At 41.2% G+C, this 18,685-nt stretch overlaps 1 pseudogene; it reads left to right on the top strand.

The window, feature by feature from the left end:
• LOC139380649 (melanophilin-like) overlaps positions 1-18,685 on the top strand; it is a 126,164-nt pseudogene that overhangs the window by 100,861 nt on the left and 6,618 nt on the right.

Below are 18,685 nucleotides of genomic sequence, written 5' to 3'. Positions count from 1 at the left end.
TTGTAAGGCAACCAGCTTGCAATGTTTAAAATGTTTTTGTGAAATCTTGTTGAGAACTCACAATTCTATTGCAGCTAATTGCCTTATAGTTGTACGTTGAATCAATACATACTTTTTTTGCAGTGTAGGTTTTGCCTTCACTTTTAATCTTTTAGCAATCTATTCTACCTTTTTTCACTGGATATCATTGGCTGGAGAATAGCTTTTTCAGCCACTTCACTGAAGTGCATGCTCAGCCATTATTCAAGTTGCTGAGCATCCCTGTTTACATGTTCCTTCTCAAACAGCTCGTTTCTAACAGATTTATTGAAAAATTGGCAGAACAGGGAACATATTTCCTTTAAGTGGTCTCTGCTGCAAATTCAAAACTGTTTCAATACAGATTTCAATCATGTTCGCTTGAAAAAGCGAACATGGGTTTTTCAACATATTTTGGACATTTTTTATTGAAACTCGTTATTATCACCTGACCATAAATTATATTAAAGCGTGATAAGGTGTTTATTCAAACATGTCATTTAACACCCAATGACACAAAACACCAACTTTTTAGAACAGATATTTGTGTACACACACAATGTATCTATTCGTTAAGTTGTAAAGGCTCATGGGTGAACAAACATTAAGATGTGAAGGCATCTAATGGAAAGCAAAAACCATGCAACACCTGAAGTTAAAACCATTCAATGTTTTAGGGCAGCCACATCTATTCATTCAAAATGTGAAGCCAGAATGGTGGACATTTTGTGCTCAGATATTGAAGATTTTCATTACTGAACTTCTAAAGCATGTGTTACCTTAGAAACAGAACAGAAGTTCAAAGGTCAGGCGTTACTCTAATAGAGCTCTTTCTTTGTCATCAGCCCCTTTTTTGAAACGCGTCATCTGGGTTTGATTCAATAATAGCAACTTAATGAAAAGAAGGACATAGAGTACATCTAGCCAAAATGATGTTGACTCTAAAACTGTGTGTAACACACTATTCTGGATAGATACATTTTTCAGGATGAATGAAGTCTCTTTCATGTCTTAGAATTTTGTCTTATCCACCTGTAGCCTTTGGTGAGCAAGTCTAATAGCGCAGTTTCTCTTAGCCAGTAAGTGAATAGAAAAATAATAATTTGCTACAGGTAGGACATGGACATGTACAAACAGACCAGCTATGACTTCCATAAGGCATTCAGAAGCAAAACAACAGTACTGAGACAAAGAGGATTCGCAATCCAATGGCTCAGACATGAGACGCATGTGGCAGGGACTCCAGACAATCACAGATTATAAAGGGAAAGCCAGCCATCGCGGACACCAACTCCTCTCTCCCGGACAAGCTAAACATCTTCTTTGCCCGCTTTGAGGAAAACAACAATGAACCGCCAACGTGGGCCCCTCCGTTCACGAGGACCTTGTGTGCCGGATCTCTGTGGCCGACGTGAGAAAGACATTTAAGCGTTAACCCACTCAAGGCAGCCGGCCCAAACGGCATCCCAAGCCGCGTCCTCAGAGCATCTGCAGACTAGTTGGCTGGAGTGTTAACGGACATATTCAATCTCTCCATATCTAAGTCTGTTGCCCCCATTGCTTAAAAATGTCCACCATTGTTCCTGTACCCAAGAAAGTGAAGGTAACTTAAATAAATTACTATCGGTCCGTAGCACTCCCTTCTGTCATCAAGGTAAAAAAAAATATGTTGTTCTGCCCCTGAACAAAGCAGTTAACCCACTGTTCTTAGGCTGTCAATGAAAATAAGAATTTGTTCTTAACTGACTTGCCTAGTGAAAAAAAGGTTAAATAAATAAATAAAATGAAGTGTGTTGAGATGCTAGTTAAGGATCATATTACCTCCACCTTACCCGACACCCTAGACCCACTACAATTTGCATACCACCTCAACAGATTCACGGACGACGCAATTGCCATTGCACTGCACACTGCCCTATACCACCTGGACAAGAGAAATATCTATGTAATAATGCTGTTCATTGACTACAGCTCAGCTTTCAACTACATAGTGCCCTCCAAGCTCATCTCTAACCTCAGGGCCCTGGGTCTGAACCCCTCCCTGTGCAACTGGCTCCTAGACTTCCTGACAGGTTGACCTCAGGGGATGATGGTAGGCAACAACAACTCTGCCACGCTGATCCTCAACACAGGGGCCCCACAGGGGTGCGTGCTCAGACCCCTCCTGTACTCCCTGTTCCCTCATGACTGCGTGGCCACCCACATCTCCAACTCAATCATCAAGTTTGCTAACGATACAACAGTGATAGAATGACTATAGTGGTAGCTAGCTAGAGGACTCCTAATTTCTCCAGGAATGATTTAGACAAACATTTTACTTATCTGTTGTTGTCTTTGTCTATTTGCTAGCTAGGGCCATCTACTTTAATTGCTGTGTCTTTCCAGTACTTGCTGTGTGGACTGCTCATAACTTGCAGATGATTGTTGACACATCAATCAGGATTAAGTGGAAGGGCAATTTGTGACTATTGTTGTTTTTGTAATCAGTGGCTGTATTGGAGGGGGAGTGGTTTCCCCTCTCCTAGGCAATCAGTAATTAGTGGGAGGTGTGCTCTTCACCTCTGTAAGGCAATTATCAATTAGTGTCCCATGTTTTCTCAGTGGCAGCTGTAGGCGGCAGTCATGTCAGTGGAAGTCTTGTCCCAAAACTAAGACGGTTCTGCCGAGTTGTTCTGCGGAGTGGTTCGAGGAAGCTCCACACCACTCTCTCAATATCTTACCTAGTTATTTTCTGATGATCTCATTTAGCTCTTTTGTAGCTTTGGCAACTGTGTTTGTTTTCTATACCTGTTTGTGCCTCTCCCTGTAGGCTTTACAGACGCTCCCCACCCCTTGCAACCCTTCTAATTTAGTGTACCCTCCACTCACAACCCTTGTGGAATTCCTGGTCTCTGGTAGCGTTTGGAACTGCCAATCTGCGGTCAAGAACGCCAAGTTCATCTCAGCTATGGTACACTTCAATCCCTTGACTTCTTGGCCCTGACGGCGACATGGATCACCCCTAACACCACTGCTACTCCATCTGCTCTCTCTTCATCTGACTATGTTTTCTCTCATAGTCCAAGAGCATCTGTTCATGACAGTGGTGGCACAGGGCTACTCTTCTCTTTACTCTCTCACTCACCTGTCATCTCCTCATTTGAATTCCATACTGTCACTGTCAATTGTCCACTCAAGAAGAACATTGTTGTTATCTATTGCCTGCCAGGTGCTCTTAGAGTTCCTCAATGAGCTTGACACCTTGATAAGCTCATTTCCTGTCGATGGCTTACAGCTCTTTGTACTGGAAAACTTCAACCTCCCGACGTCTGCCTTTGATTAATTTCTTTCCAACTCTTTCTTTCCCCTCCTCTTTTGACCTCACACTTTCCCAGTCCACTCCCAATCACAAGGCAGGCAATTTGCTTGACTTCATCTTTACTAGAGGCTGATCTGGTCTCTGATCACTATTTTGTTTCCTTTTCTGTCTCCTCCAACCCTAGCCACTCAGCCCCTACCTAAATGGTTTTGCGCTTCCTCAATCTTCGCTATCTCTCTCTGACTACTCTCTCCTCTTCTATCCTGTCATCTCTCCCTTCTGCTAAATCCTCTCCCCTCCTTTCTCCTGATTCAACTCTTCAACACTACTCTCTTCCCTTTCTGCATCCTATGTCTCGCACTATCCCCTTTCCTCCCGGACCGGCTCGGCCCTCCCCTCCTGCTCTGTGGCTGAGTAAGTCATTGTGACCGTACAGAACAGGGCCGTGGGCAGCTGAGTGAAAATGGAGGAAAACTAAACTTCCTGGAGGACCTATCATCCTTTTACTCCCTTCTCTTCCTCTGTATCTGATGCTAAAGCCACTTTATATCACTCAAAATGTCAAGCTTCTGCCTCTAAACCTAGGAAACTATTTTCCACTTCTCCCTCCTTAATCCTCCTCCTTCCACTCCCTCCCTCCTCCCACTCTGAGGATGAATTTGTCAACCACTTGAAAAGAAGGTTGATGACATCCGCTCCTCATTCACTCAGCCTATTGAGTCCACTGGTCCCACTCACACAGAACTACCCTACGTCTTGACCTCTTTCTCACCTCTCGCTCCAGATTAAGTTCTGCAACTAGTGTTGTCCGGCTGCCCGACAACTTTCCCGCTTGACCCCATCCCCTCCTCCAGACCATATCTGGAGACCTTCTCTCATTCCTCTCTTCCCTCATCAACTCACCCCTGACCACTGGCTGCATCCCCTCTGACTTCAAAATGGCCCAAGTTGTTCCCCTCCTCAAGAAACTAACACTGGACTCCCCTGATGTCAAAAACTACAGACCAGTATGTTCTTATTTCTAAAACACTTGTGTGCTTTCTCTGACCAACTCTCTTGCTATCTTTCAGAACTACTGTCTTTCTCTCTTCTTGACCCTAACCAGTCAGGCTTCAAGATGGGTCATTCAACAGGGACTGCTGTTCTGTGTCAAAGAGGCTTACAGAGGCCCACACCACAAAGCTGATTGCCTCCTCTGTTCTCATCCTCCTAGATCTATCCACTGACTTCGACACCATGCCCATTCTAACATTCTATTGAACGGGGTGGTCCAGAAGCTAATTCCCTGAAATTCTATCCATTTTGCCTCAGGGTTTTATACTTTGTATCGACAGCTCATTCTAATAGTTCTACTGCCGTACATTGCATTTTAGTTACACTGTTTATACACACACCGTATATTTATTTATTTTGATATGTACTGCTGTACATATTCTTAGCATATCTTGTGTAAATTCATCCAGTGTATACAGTGGGGCAAAAAAGTATTTAGTCAGCCACCAATTGTGCAAGTTCTCCCACTTAAAAAGATGAGAGAGGCCTGTAATTTTCATCATAGGTACACTTCAGCTATGACAGACAAAATTAGAAAAAAAATACAGAAAATCACATTGTAGGATTTTTAATGAATTTATTTGCAAATTATGGTGGAAAATAAGTATTTGGTCAATAACAAAAGTTTATCTCAATACTTTGTTATATACGCTCTGTTGTCAATGACAGAGGTCAAATGTTTTCTGTAAGTCTTCGCAAGGTTTTCACACACTGTTGCTGGTATTTTGGTCCATTCCTCCATGCAGATCTCCTCTAGAGCACTGATGTTTTGGGGCTGTTGCTGGGCAACACGGACTTTCAATTCCCTCCAAAGATTTTCTATGGGGTTGAGATCTGGAGACTGGCTAGGCCACTCCAGGACCTTGAAATGCTTCTTACGAAGCCACTCTTTCGTTGCCCGGGCGGTGTGTTTGGGATCATTGTCATGCTGAAAGACCCAGCCACGTTTAATCTTCAATGCCCTTGCTGATGGAAGGAGGTTTTCACTCAAAATCTCACGATACATGGCCCCATTCATTCTTTCCTTTTCCAAATGCTCTCTAGCAAACTTCAGACGGGCCTGGACATGTACTGGCTTAAGCAGCGGGACACGTCTGGCACTGCAGGATTTGAGTCCCTGGCGGCGTAGTGTGTTACTGATGGTAGGCTTTGTTACTTTGGTCCCAGCTCTCTGCAGGTCATTCACTAGGTCCCCCCGTGTGGTTCTGGGATTTTTGCTCACCGTTCTTGTGATCATTTTGACCCAACGGGGTGAGATCTTGCGTGGAGCCCCAGATCGAGGGAGATTATCAGTGGTCTTGTATGTTTTCCATTTCCTAATAATTGCTCCCACAGTTGATTTATTCAAACCAAGCTGCTTACCTATTGCAGATTCAGTCTTCCCAGCCTGGTGCAGGTCTACAATTTTGTTTCTGGTGTCCTATGACAACTCTTTGGTCTTGGCCATAGTGGAGTTTGGAGTGTGACTATTTGAGGTTGTGGACAGGTGTCTTTTATACTGATAACAAGTTCAAACAGGTGCCATTTAATACAGGTAATGAGTGGAGGACAGAGGAGCCTCTTAAAGAAGAAGTTACAGGTCTGTGAGAGCCAGAAATCTTGCTTGTTTGTAGGTGACCAAATACCTATTTTCCACCATAATTTGCAAATAAATTCATTAAAAATCCTACAATGTGATTTTTTTCTTTTTTTTCTCATTTTGTCTGTCATAGTTGAATTGTACCTATGATGAAAATTACAGTTCTCTCATCTTTTTAAGTTGGAGAACTTGCACAATTGGTGGCTGACTACATACTTTTTTGCCCCACTGTATAAGCATAGATTTCATTTGATTACTGTTAATGCAATTTGGGTTGTTAATTGGATTCGTTCTGACATTTTTTGATTTCTTGTCATTGTTTTTTAAATTATTTGTGTACTTGTTTGACATTTTACTGCATTGTTAGGAGCTAGTAAGATAACAATTTTGCTGCACCCGCTATAACATCTGCTAAACTGTGTACGCGACCAAACATTTTTTTATTTGATTTTGATGTAGAGAGTAGTAAAAGGCGCTCAACCAACGTGTTATGTGATAAAATTGTATGAGCACTGAGAAGGAAAAAGAGCAACTCTCACAATTAAAAACATGATACTTTATATATACACAACTATTAAAAACAAGAAGTTTCGGCCGTCAATGTCCTCTATAGATGTGCAGATGTATCAGAACATGTTGCATAGATGCAGATTGGTTAATCATTGGCAGAATTGTGTACATAATGCATGTTAAAATATAGCAATTACGAACAACTAATTCCAGTACAATTAGGTGGTGAACATAGCAAGGCCTTCGTGTTAAAGTGGATTTTAGGGTAGCCTAAGGTTATATTAATTTTACGTCATTCATTTAACGTCCCAATCTTTCTCTGTAGGCCTATTTTTCAACAGGACATTCCAGGAGCTTCCTTGAGGGCAGTTCTCTGCCCCGCTACCGTCCCACCACCACCACAGAGCTGTTTGAGCTGGAAGGCAAGGTGGCGATGGCCGCTGCCACAGTACAGAGCACAGTGAGCGAGGTAAGGGTCAATTTACACTGAGGTCCAAAAGTATTTGGACAGTGACACTTTTTTTGTTGGTTTGACTCTGTACTCCAGCACTTTGGATTTGAAATTATACACCGACTACAAGGTTAAAGTGCAGACTGTCAGCTATAATTTGAGCATATTTTCATCCATATCGGGTGAACCATTTAGAAACCATGCATGAAATAAGCAGAATGCAAGGCAGGTTGACGTGCTCAGAGTGTAGATGTATTTACAGGTCTTGGTGATCCAATGGTGAAAGAGCCATATAATACAAAATATACAAGTAGATTTACCAAATATACACACGTGCAATAGCCCAAAATAAATAGCTTGTATCAGGCTTAAAACCCTTTCCTATCTGAACGGACACAGGTAAATGGCAAGAAGGCACAGCCTCCTCTTGAGAAACCAAATCATGAAGGTTGCGTTCCCCTGCTCAGACATTGCATGCATCAACCAATGGTTGCAAGCCATGTCATCAACTGTGTCATTGACTGACCGATTGCTACATACATAGGTGGTTAGCTGATATGTAAAATACCATTTCAGGCATTGTAAGCTGTGGCATATGTCAGCAACCCCTGGGCAGGGGAAAGCGCCCATAAGCAATTGGCCCATTGGCAAATACAGAATGTATTTTTTTATTTAACCTTTATTTAATTAGGCAAGTTAAATAACTAGGCAAGTTAAGAACAAATTCTTATTTACATTGACGGCCTAGGAACAGTGGGTTAACTGCCTTGTTCAGGGGCAGAACTACAGATTTTTACCTTGTCAGCAGTTATTTGATCCACCAACTTTTCGGTTACTGGCCAAACGCCTAACCACTAAGCTCCCCGCCCTAAAAAAAGCTCATTATGTACAACCAGAATGACCGAAACATAGGACACAGGCAACTCCGACATAACCTGGGAATTATGAACAAAGGAAACCATGCGTTGAATTAAATAATCAGAACTTGAGTCTTGAGAATGTTCATGTGCACAATAACATTGCGCCCACTCAGAAATGGTCATTGAAAATGTACTGTATCAAGCAATTAGAAACGTCTAAATGTTGCAATAATGAAATATAGATTTACCACATACTGTATGCATTTAAACGTGTGGAAGCAACAGCAAACATTTCAACAAGAGAACAAAGAACTTTCCACTGGCGGGTGTAACGTATACGCAGGGAGTCAGGCAGAAGGTGATTTTAATAATGAAACGATACAAAATAACAAACATGAGAAGCATACTGAACGTGAGAGAAATCAATACTGCCTGATGACTGAGGCTTACTGAAGGCTATATGAAGGGAGAGTAATCAGGGTGGTGATGAAGTCCAGGTTTGCTTAACGATGGGGAGGGAGCAGGTGTGCGCAATGATGGTTGCCAGATGTGCGCAATGTGGGTTGTCAGGACCAGTGGTTAGTAGACCGGATCGAGCACCGGAGGAAGGGAGGGAGCAGGAGTGACAGTGGGAGTTTGGAGAAAGTCTATGGTGCTTCTTTGCCACAGTAATAATTCATTGTAACAACAAATTCCAAATGCACGCTTAATACTTCAAATAAAATGATACATTTCTGTAAATTTTGACATACCAAAAGACCAGTAGGTGTATGCTAGTAATTGTTGCTTGATACCCCATCGTTGGTGAGCTTGCAAACAGTTAATATTATTGATCACCAAAACTTTTTGGAACCGCATATTTATTTATTATGGCAATCCTCCCTACAATTTGACGAAATCAGCAATCTTTTCGCTAGCCCACCCGACTTAGGTAGAGTGAAAGGTTTCGGGTTCAATCCATGGGCCAATATGTTGCAAGATTTTTTGCAATGGCGATGCTACGGCTACTGTGTCTGGCTGCTGCGTGGAGAGTAATCCACGTTGACTCTGTGCCACAAAATTTGTGACAAAACGGTACAAAACCTGGCCAGGTCAATTCAAGTGATCACTCTCAAGTTAGTCAAGTCTTGATGCTCCAAATTAAGTCTCAAGCTAATAGAAAATAAAATAAATTGAGTCTCAACTCATCATATTTGTGACTCGAGTCAAAGTCATGTGACTTGAGTCTACAACTCTGTATTTATGCCTCTAACTTCCTCACTCATTAATTAGGATTCATTCATAACATATTCTATTCTTATTTACAATAAAAGTGACTCAAATTACACAATATTATTTACCATTTAATTTATATTGGGCACAAAATAATCTGAAACACAACCAAAACAAACTGCAACTGCTTCCAAGTTTGTAGAGTTACAAGCTTGATGTAGGAATATGGGACCAAATACAACACTTTTGACTACTAACCTGTTCAACTCTGACACCCTCTGGTGAAATGTTCTAAACACATAATATTGTATAGTACCCTCAAAGTACATTTTGGTTTCAAATCTACAAGTCCTACAAACATATGCTTTGAACTGTGGGATTCTGATCAAGGCTCAGAAATCATGCGAATATTACAGTTGTCAAACATTGAGGGATAAGAGATTTGAAAGTCTAGGTTTGACATAAAATACAAGTGCGTTCGGAAAGTATTCAGACCCATTGTTTTTTTCTACATTTTGTTACGTTACAGCCTTCTTCTAAAATGTATTAAATTGTTTTTTTTCCCCTCAATCTACACACAATGTCCCATAATGACAAAGCAAAAAGCTTTTTTTTGTGCTAATTTATAAATCAAGAAAAACAGAAAATCACATTACATAAGTATTCAGTCTCGTTACTAACGACTTTATTGAAGCACCTTGGGCAGCGATTACAGCCTCGAGTCTTTTTGGGTATGACACAACAAGCTTGGCACACCTGTATTTGGGGAATCTTACCCATTCTTCTCTGCAGATCCTTTCAAGCACTGTCAGGTTGGATGGGGAGCATCACTGCATAGCTATTTTCAGGTCTCTCCAGAGATGTTAGATCGGCTTCTATTCTGGGCTCTGGCTAGGCCACTCAAGGACGTTCAGAGACTTGTCTCTAAGTGACTCCTGCGTTGTCTTGGCTGTGTGCTTAGGGTCGTTGTCCTGTTGGAAGGTGAACCTTCGCTCCAGGTTGAGGTCCTGAGTTCTCTGGAGCATCAAGGATCTTTCTGTACTTTGGTCCGTTCATCTCTCCCTCGATCCTGACTAGTCTCTGAGTCTCTGCCGCTGAAAAACATCCCCACATTATGATGCTGCCACCATTATGCTTCACCATAGTGATGGTGCCAGGTTTCCTCCAGATGTGACACTTAGCATTCATGCCAAAGAGTTCAATCTTGGTTTCATCAGACATGAGAATCTTGTTTTTCATGGTCTGAGAGTCTTTAGATGCCTAAATTCCAAGCGGGCTGTCATGTGCCTTTTACTGAGGAGTGGCTTCCTTCGGGTCAACCTACCATAGAGGTCTGATTGGTGGAGAACTGCAGAGTTGGTTGTCCTCCACAGAGGAACTATGGAGCTCTGTCAGAGTGACCATCGGGTTCTTGGTACACCTCCCTCTAGGAAGAGTCTTGGTGGTTCCAAACTTCTTCCATTTAAGAATGATGGAGGCCACTGTGTTCCTAGGGACCTTCAATACTGTAGACATTTTTTGGTACCCTTCCCCAGATCTGTGCCTCGACACAATCCTGTCTCGGAGCTCTACGGACAATTCCTTTGACCTCATGGCTTGATTTTTGCTGACATACACTGTCAACTGTGGGACATTATATAGACAGGTGTGTGCCTTTCCAAATCACATCTAATCAATTGAATTTACCACAGGTGGACTCCAACCAAAGATGATCAATGTAAACAGGATGAACCTGATTTCAATTTCGAGTGTCATAGCAAAGGATCTGAATACTTACAGTGGGGCAAAAAAGTATTTAGTCAGCCACCAACTGTGCAAAGTTGAAAAAACTGACCCTACGTTACATCGTAACATGTCATGCCGTAACGTACAGCACGCATAAAGCAACTATTTCTGTCTTACAATCTCTCTCCACCAGGTGTAGCACTTCTCTCATCGTTTAAAAACAAGAAATGGACAGTGATGGGGTTAAGGGGGGATACCTAGTCATATTTTGCATCGTCACTGCAAGCGATCACGACTCTCAAAAAAACTGTTTACTCAAATTCGACACAAACCTTCAAATAGGTATGTAATCACACATTATATAAACTCTTTATAGTGTTTTATTGACATTTTAGCAGCGATAAGGTGATAAGTTGGACAGATCGAGTGAAACAAAGCAATTTTCCCACACAACATCTCTCCTTCTTACTATCACACATTAGTTTCACTTCCCCACCCGCTATTTTTAAAAAGAAAGTAGGAAAACCTGCAAAATCGGCAGTGTATCAAATACTTGTTCCCCCCACTGTATGTCCTAGTGCTAACTGAGGAAAGATTGACCAAACACAAGCGGTCATATTTTCTAACTCTCGGATGACAAACTACAATATGAATTAGCTAATAGCAATTACTATGTATATTTAATCATATCACGAGTGAGCTCAACATTGATCAAAATAATTGAGTAAAACACTTTCTAGAAATCAAAAGTAATCCAATGATGATTCGTTTCAGCACGCAGTCATACTTTTTTTCCTCACAGAAACCAAAGATAATAAGAGAAGACCAGATGAGTTTGGTCTGTTTATAGTATGCATGTTGAAGGGGTGTGTCATCTACCATCGTTCACATCCCACCATTCACTTCTTGAAGTTCTCCCAAAATTTGTGAACCCTTACTCACCTAATTTTGTTATAGCATCTTTGGTCCGACAGATCACCGGTAATTGAAAAACGTGAATAAAATAGTAAATATATCAGTAATACCACACAAAACATTTTCTGATAGTGATTTATTGATACAAATGGCGCGTGCAGGCAGTCAATCACGTAACCTCTCACTCTGAGCCATTCACTGTTGTTGTTTATGTATGTAGCTAGTGAGCTAAGCTGTAGCATTAGCAATGTCTTTCAAAAGGAGACAACTCACAAATGAAGAAATTCTGGAGATATAAAAAAATTCTGACAATGAGTCTGAAAGTCAGGAATCAGATTCTGACAGTGACAGTGAGGAGCTTCCCCCCAGCCCGTGAGAACCCTGAATCTGAGGACCCCTTGTCCACTGACTAATTCCCAGTTCCCTTTGAAGATGCTGGTGGTGATGGAGGCAGACCGACAGTGGATGAAGTACAGGAGTTCTGTGGTAGCTGGAAGGCTGACAGCCATTTCACCCCCCCTGGCCCTGCTGTTTGCTTTGATGAGTCCCAGTCTGAGTGCAACGGCCCTTGCCATTTCCATCTGAGGCAGTGCTTCAAGTTGTTTCTGACAGAGGAGCTGGTGGGAGAAATAGCAGAGACCAATCACAATGCCTTGGAGCTACAGGAGAAGAGAGAGCCAGGAGTGGGGGGGACAACCACAATTAGTGAAATGTATACCTTGCTGGTGACAGTCCTTCTCATGGGGATAGTAAAGAAGAACTCCCTAAGAGAATGCTGGAGCACAGATCCTATGTTTGCAACTCCCTTCTTTTCCACCCTCTTCCCAAGTCTTCTTCCTAGTTCTGCTGCGATGACTGCATTTCATCAACAATGCTACTGCCATCCTAAATGACCCGTTAAACAAAATAAGAAATGTCAACAGCTGGCAGTAAAGTGGCAGGACAAACGAGACATCCATGTCCTCTCCACTGTCCATACAGCAACCATGTCGGCCATAGGGAAGGTGGACCACTTGACGGGAGAAAGAAATATCAAACCAGACTGCGTTCTTGACTATAACCTCAAAATGGGGGCAGTGGATGAGGCAGACATGATAAACAGCTTTGTGGAATGCACTCAGAAAACGACCTAGTGGTATAAGAAGATATTTTTCCAGTTCTCCAGGGTAGCTTCAAAATACAACAAGCCAATACTTCTGACGCAATTAGCATTGTTTTACAGAGCTAATATAAGATTGTAGCTAGCTACATAAGCACGATTGAATATAACACCATAAAGGTTATGAAATGAGTAAAGTTGCCTTGCGTGTCCGCGGTTATAAGGAATATGCACAAATATATTATGCTCCATACACACAGTGAGCTACAGTAGAAACAGTATAACATGACACACAAACTATTATAACATAATAAGGCACTTACTTTGATAGAAACGCAGTCTGGATTTGAACATGGGTGTCTGTAGTGACGCCTCTAGCACTGAGACGCTGTGCCACTTGGGAGTCATAAGGCCAGGGTAGCTTCAAAATACAACACATGCTAATACTTCTAATACTTTTCCAGAGCTAATAGAAGAATGTAGCTAGCTAGCTAAACATTGAGTATAACACCATAAAGGTTATGAAATGAGTAACGTTACCTCGTGTGTCCGCGGTTATAAGGAATATACACAAAAACATGCGACAGTAGAAACAACATGCAGAAACTATTATAACGTAATAGGGCACTTACTTTGATAGAAACGCACACATTTCCAAAGTTATTATTGGTAAAGAAAACAACTATGATTGCGATGCAGGCAACAGATAGAAAATGTGAACACGTGTGTGCAGGACGGGAGATGAGCAAATGTCTGCAGACTTGAACTGCACAAACAATTGGGAAGTATTTGGGGAATTTTGTCTGGGTCAGAAATGTCAAAAACATTAAGTGGTCCGTAAAAGTAAAAATGACTACTTTTATGTGAATGAATGAGGCGTAACACACCTCAATAATTTAAAATTGACAAGTTGAAAACAGCCTATAAATAAAAACAGGGATTATGCGTGCGTGCTTTGGTTTGAAATGTACTGTTGCGTAACAATCACATTCTGCAATGGAGAGAACATTCTAACATCACGTGCATAAAAAAACTCACACTGGGGTGACCATTAGAGATATTTGGAACTTACGCATGAAAGGGTGAAAGAGATGGGTGGATCTGAAACTTAAGAGGGTGTGAACGATGCTGAATGGGTTTAGACAAAGAAAGGCTTAACAGTAGTAGTACCAAAACATTCATAGGCCATTTTCTCAAAAGTGAGTTTACAAGTTTATCACTATCAAAGCAGAATTACTTTCCCATTGTTCCTCACCTGTAGTGTATGATATACCATGAGTCTCTACTGTTATACAGTGTAAAAAACACAATTAAAAATGTTGCTACATAAGACCGATTTGAGCTGGTCGGTCAAATATGAGGAGGTTTCTACCTATTTATTGATGTCTGATTCCCAGTTTGTCCACTAGTAAGAAGTAGGAGTTCACATGGCGTCTCTTGGCCACTTGAAACCAGTTACGTCTGGTTTGGGTAGTGAGTCACTGTGCCAAAGTGGCATCTTAAAATGACCCTAGCAATCAGAGCTTCAAGAAAAAAAACACAAGACAGGTGAGAACTTTGGACACACCTACTGATTCAAAGGTTTTTCTTTATAGTGTTAAATCCAAATCTATTTAATATTTGAGATTCTTCAAAGTAGTTACAATATGCCTTGATGTCAGCTTTGCATACTCTTGGCCTTCTGTCAACCAGCTTGATGAGGTAGTCACCTGGAATGCATTTCAATTAACAAGTGTGCCTTGTTAAACGTTAATTTGTGGAATTTCTTTCTTTCTTAATGTGGTTGACCGATTCAATTGTGTGGTGACAACGTAGGGGTGGTATACAGAAGATAGCCCTATTTGGTAAAAGACCAAATCCATATTATGGCAAGAACAGCTCAAATAAGCAGATAAATGACAGGCCATCATTACTTTAAGACATGAAGGCCAGTCAATATGTAACAAGCTGAAGAGGATAAGTTCATTCGTGTTACCAGCCTCAGAAATAGCAGCCCAAAGAAATGCTTCACAGAGTTCAAGTAACAGACACATCTCAACAGCAACTGTTCAGGGGAGACTGCGTGAATCAGGCCTTCATGGTCGAAAGATGGTGCCCAGAGGGGATGGCTGCCGTTTTATGGGCTCTTGATCAATCGTGCTATTTTGTTTTTTTCTCACATTGTTTGTAACTTATTTTGTACACAATGTTGCTGATACCATCTCTTATGACTGAAAAGAGCTTCTGGACATCAGAACGGTGATTATTCACCTTGAACTGGACAAATAATGTTTCTTTAATGAGTCAGACGAGAGGGATTTACTCCAGACAACCAGACAAGGCCTCATCCCCGTCATTAGCAGGAGAAAGAGAGAGAGATATCGCAGAAGGAGATCGGGGTGCCTTGTTAAAAACAGTAATATCTTATAATTTACAGAGTTGTGGCTGAACGACGACATGAGTAACATACAGCTGGCGGGTTAGACACTGTATCGGCAGGATAGAACAGCAGCCTCTGGTAAGACAAGGGGTGGCGATCTCTGTATATTTGTAAACAACAGCTCACGGTACTATTGGTCAACGTACAATCGCAGGGCACTAATAATGAGTGGACAAAGGAAAACTACAAGCACGGAGATTTTAATGCAGGGAAACTCTTTTACCAATCTCTACCAGCATGTTAAATGTGCACAGAGGTTAAAAACAGTTTACTCCACACACAGAGATGCATACTCTCCCTCCATAAATCTTTACAGAGTTGTGGCTGAACAGATGCGACAGAACTGTTTTGTTAGCTAATATAGGCTCTTATACAGCTGTTCATCAATAAGTGCATCTATTTACAGGCAACATCCGCAGCCTCTGGTAAGACAAGGGGTAAAGCGTCAATCGCTGGTGCAGGATAAGCTGTTCCGGACGACTGTGTGATAACGCTCTCTGTAGCCGATGTGAGTAAGACCTTTAGGAGTCTCAATCCTGGACTAACCGGTGTGCAAAGCTGTCAAGGCAATAGGTGGCTACTTTGAAGAATCTCGAATATAAAATATATGTTGATCTGTTTAAAACCTTTTTGGTTACTACATGATTATATACAGGACAAATTCTCCCACTTAAAAAGATGAGAGAGGCCTGTAATTTTCTGCATTTTTTTTCCTCATTTTGTCTGTCACCTATGATGAAAATTACAGGCCTCTCTCATCTTTTTAAGTGGGACAAAACTTTTGACTGGTACTGTACAAGGTAATGTTGATGGAGAAGAAAAAGCCTTGCCCTTTCCACATACTAAATGTTTGCACTATATTTATGGCCTTTATGGGGGCGGGCATAATTCTAATGATGTTGCCAGCAGTAAGATTTGATTTTGATTTCTGCTACCAACGGGACATTAAAAACAGTAATATCTTATATTTTACAGAGTTGTGTCCAAATCGTTTTGGACTCACTTTAACGACGACATGTAGTAACATACAGCTGCATTTTCAATGCGGGCCGGCTTAGACACTGTATTTCCTCCTGATGGTGGAGAGACAATTCATTTCAGTGTTCATTTCCTGCAATTCTTCAAATTTTGCCATGGTGCATAGAAAGATTTTGCAATTTTACAGCAGCCTCTGACTTATGCCAATGCTAAGATGATATCTGAATGATAATGACTATCAAAATCAATGGTGGCAGGGCTCATCATGTGCCATGCGTGCCCGATATTTGTTATTAACAACAGCTGGTGCATCTCCTGAGACATAAACTGAATAAGTTCATGTGACTGCACCAGTCACAGTCAGTATCTGGTGTGGACACCAGCTGCATTCTTGCATATGACAGCATTTGTTACCCCACTCTTCCACCAAGGCACCTGCAAGTTCCCGGACATTTCTGGGGAGAACGGCCCTAGCCCTCACCCTCCGATCCAGCAGGTCACAGATGTGCTCAATGGGATTGAGATCCGGGTTTTCCGCTGGCCATGGCAGAACACTGACATTCCTGTCTTGCAGGAAATCACACACAGAACGAGTGGTATGACTGGTGGCATTGTCATGCTGGAGGGTCATGTCAGGATGAGCCTGCAGGAAGGGTACCACATGAGGGAGGAGGATGTCTTCCCTGTAATGCACAGCGTTGAGATTGCAGGCAATGACTGCAAGCTCAGTCCGATGATGCTGTGACACACCGAAATGCTCATTATAAAAATTCAGAAAACAAAACATATTTTACATAGGTTTAAAGATTAACTTCTTGTGAATCCCACCACGGTGTCAGATTTTTTTTTAATTCTTTACAGCGAAAGCATACCTTACAATTATTTGAGAACATAGCCCAGCAGACAAATCATTACAAACAGTAACCAGCCAAGTAGAAGAGTTACACAAGTCAGAAATAGAGATAAAATGAATCACTTACCTTTGATGATCTTCATATGGTTGCACTCAGAAGACATTCTTTTACTCAATAAATGTTCCTTTTGTTCGATAAAGTCTCTTAATATCCAAAAACCTCCGTTTTGTTCGAGTTTTCTTCAGTAATCCACAGGCTCAAACGCAGTCAAAACAGGCAGACAAAAAATCTAAATTGTATCCGTAAAGCTCATAGAAACATATAAAATGATGTTTATATTCAATCCTCAGGTTGTTTTCAGCCTAAATAATTGATAATATTTAATCCGGACAATAACATTATCAATATAAAAGGTAAACAAGAAAGGCACTCTCTCGGGATTGCGCATGAAAAAGCTCTGTAACACGGCAGGGTCCACTCATTCAGACTGGTTTTACTCCCTCATTTATAAGAATACAAGCCTGAAACAATTTCTAAAGACTGTTAACATCTAGTGGAAGGCATAGGAACTACAATTTGAGTCCTAAGTCAATGGATACTGTAATGGCATTGAATAGAAAACTACAAAACCAAAAAGAAACATACTTCCTGAATGGATTTTTCTCAGGTTTTCACCTGCCAAATCAGTTCGGTTATACTCAGACACTATTGTAACAGTTTTGGAAACTTTAGAGTGTTTTCTATCCAAATATACCATATATATGCATATCATATCTTCTGGGCCCGAGTAGCTGGCAGTTTAATTTGGGCATGCTTTTCATCCAAAATTCCGAATGCTGCCCCCTACCCTAGAGAAGTTAAGGCACAGTCACGCAGATGAGCGGGGACCTTTCTTTTGGTGTTTTTCAGTGTCAGTAGAAAGGCCTCTTTAGTGTCCTAAGTTTTCATAACTGTGACCTTAATTGCCTACCGTCTGTAAGCTGTTAGTCTCTTAACAACCGTTCCACAGGTGCATGTTCATTAATTGTTTATGGTTCATTGAAGAAGTATGGGAAACCGTGTTTAAACCCTTTACAATGAAGATCTGTGAAGTTATTTGAATTTTTATGAATTATCTTTGAGACAGGGTCCTGAAAAAGGGACGTTTCTTTTTTTGCTGAGTTTACAAGTTTAGATAGTTAGTCTAGCCAGCTATGTCGCTAAAAATTGTTAGCTGATATGGCTAATTCAATGACAGCATTTTCTACACCCTCAATAACATATGCTAAATACAGTGCATTCGGAAAGTATTCAGACCCATTGAATTTTTCCACATTTTGTTACGTTACAGCCTTATTCCTCATCAACCTACACACAATACCCCATAATGACAAAGCGAAAACAGGATTTTAAACATTTTTGCAAATGTATTAACAATAATAACAGATACCTTATTTACATAAGTATTCATTCCATTTGCTATGAGACTCACATTTGAGCTCATGTGCATTCTGTTTCCATTGATCATCCTTGATGTTTCTATAACCTAATTGGAGTCCACCTGTGGAAAATGTAATTGATTGGACATGATTTGGAGAGGCACACACTTATCTATATAAGGTCCCACAGTTGACAGTGCATCCCAGAGCAAAAACCAAGCCATGAGGTTGAAGGAATTGTCTGTAGAGCTCTGAGACAGGATTGTGTTGAGGGACAGATCTGGAAAGGGTACCAA

Source organism: Oncorhynchus clarkii, chromosome 22 (genome assembly GCF_045791955.1).
Source record: "Oncorhynchus clarkii lewisi isolate Uvic-CL-2024 chromosome 22, UVic_Ocla_1.0, whole genome shotgun sequence".
NCBI lineage: Eukaryota > Metazoa > Chordata > Actinopteri > Salmoniformes > Salmonidae > Oncorhynchus > Oncorhynchus clarkii.
This window is presented reverse-complemented; position numbering and strand designations above follow the sequence as displayed.